This window comes from Schistocerca cancellata, unplaced genomic scaffold, assembly GCF_023864275.1.
Source record: "Schistocerca cancellata isolate TAMUIC-IGC-003103 unplaced genomic scaffold, iqSchCanc2.1 HiC_scaffold_250, whole genome shotgun sequence".
NCBI lineage: Eukaryota > Metazoa > Arthropoda > Insecta > Orthoptera > Acrididae > Schistocerca > Schistocerca cancellata.
The window spans coordinates 5,485-7,500 of NW_026046272.1; the positions used below are offsets into that span (position 1 = coordinate 5,485).

At 53.6% G+C, this 2,016-nt stretch overlaps 1 non-coding gene across 1 annotated transcript in view; it reads left to right on the plus strand.

Annotated features, from left to right (window-relative positions):
• The first annotated feature begins 320 nt into the window (after positions 1-320).
• LOC126113319 (small subunit ribosomal RNA) overlaps positions 321-2,016 on the plus strand; it is a 1,909-nt gene continuing 213 nt past the window's right edge. The window contains exon 1 of the ribosomal RNA XR_007524836.1: positions 321-2,016. This exon is cut by the window's right edge and continues 213 nt beyond it. This is a non-coding gene — a ribosomal RNA (small subunit ribosomal RNA).

The following is a 2,016-nucleotide window of genomic DNA, read 5'->3' on the forward strand; positions in this document are numbered from 1 at the left end:
GTGTTGTCTCCCGCCGGCAATGCCACGACAGCACGCTCCCGGGCCTCTGTCGGCAGCGGCAAGCTCAGTTGGGAGCACGGGTGGTCGCACCTAAAGCGTCTACTCGCCTAACTCCGGGCGATTGCGCCTCTCTCGAACCCGACCAAGTACTTAGGACGGCGCTGCGCGCCGCCGGGACCTGAGAGGGTTTCGAGGTGTATTGTGCAGGGGAGCTCAGCCTCCTCCTGTTTGCAGAATAATTGAGCGGACGCTTGCGTGTTCGCGCGGGCCCCTGGGACACACTCCCGGGCGGCCGGCTGCTCAGCTCTAGTTGACGCAGCTCCCTGGTTGATCCTGCCAGTAGTCATATGCTTGTCTCAAAGATTAAGCCATGCATGTCTCAGTACAAGCCGCATTAAGGTGAAACCGCGAATGGCTCATTAAATCAGTTATGGTTCCTTAGATCGTACCCACGTTACTTGGATAACTGTGGTAATTCTAGAGCTAATACATGCAAACAGAGTCCCGACCAGAGATGGAAGGGACGCTTTTATTAGATCAAAACCAATCGGTCGGCTCGTCCGGTCCGTTTGCCTTGGTGACTCTGAATAACTTTGGGCTGATCGCACGGTCCTCGTACCGGCGACGCATCTTTCAAATGTCTGCCTTATCAACTGTCGATGGTAGGTTCTGCGCCTACCATGGTTGTAACGGGTAACGGGGAATCAGGGTTCGATTCCGGAGAGGGAGCCTGAGAAACGGCTACCACATCCAAGGAAGGCAGCAGGCGCGCAAATTACCCACTCCCGGCACGGGGAGGTAGTGACGAAAAATAACGATACGGGACTCATCCGAGGCCCCGTAATCGGAATGAGTACACTTTAAATCCTTTAACGAGTATCTATTGGAGGGCAAGTCTGGTGCCAGCAGCCGCGGTAATTCCAGCTCCAATAGCGTATATTAAAGTTGTTGCGGTTAAAAAGCTCGTAGTTGGATTTGTGTCCCACGCTGTTGGTTCACCGCCCGTCGGTGTTTAACTGGCATGTATCGTGGGACGTCCTGCCGGTGGGGCGAGCCGAAGGCGTGCGACCGCCTCGTGCGTGTTCGTGCGTCCCGAGGCGGACCCCGTTGAAATCCTACCAAGGTGCTCTTTATTGAGTGTCTGGGTGGGCCGGCACGTTTACTTTGAACAAATTAGAGTGCTTAAAGCAGGCAAGCCCGCCTGAATACTGTGTGCATGGAATAATGGAATAGGACCTCGGTTCTATTTTGTTGGTTTTCGGAACCCGAGGTAATGATTAATAGGGACAGGCGGGGGCATTCGTATTGCGACGTTAGAGGTGAAATTCTTGGATCGTCGCAAGACGAACAGAAGCGAAAGCATTTGCCAAGTATGTTTTCATTAATCAAGAACGAAAGTTAGAGGTTCGAAGGCGATCAGATACCGCCCTAGTTCTAACCATAAACGATGCCAGCCAGCGATCCGCCGCAGTTCCTCCGATGACTCGGCGGGCAGCCTCCGGGAAACCAAAGCTTTTGGGTTCCGGGGGAAGTATGGTTGCAAAGCTGAAACTTAAAGGAATTGACGGAAGGGCACCACCAGGAGTGGAGCCTGCGGCTTAATTTGACTCAACACGGGAAACCTCACCAGGCCCGGACACCGGAAGGATTGACAGATTGATAGCTCTTTCTTGATTCGGTGGGTGGTGGTGCATGGCCGTTCTTAGTTGGTGGAGCGATTTGTCTGGTTAATTCCGATAACGAACGAGACTCTAGCCTGCTAACTAGTCGCGTGACATCCTTCGTGCTGTCAGCGATTACTTTTCTTCTTAGAGGGACAGGCGGCTTCTAGCCGCACGAGATTGAGCAATAACAGGTCTGTGATGCCCTTAGATGTTCTGGGCCGCACGCGCGCTACACTGAAGGAATCAGCGTGTCTTCCTAGGCCGAAAGGTCGGGGTAACCCGCTGAACCTCCTTCGTGCTAGGGATTGGGGCTTGCAATTGTTCCCCATGAACGAGGAATTCCCAGTAAGCG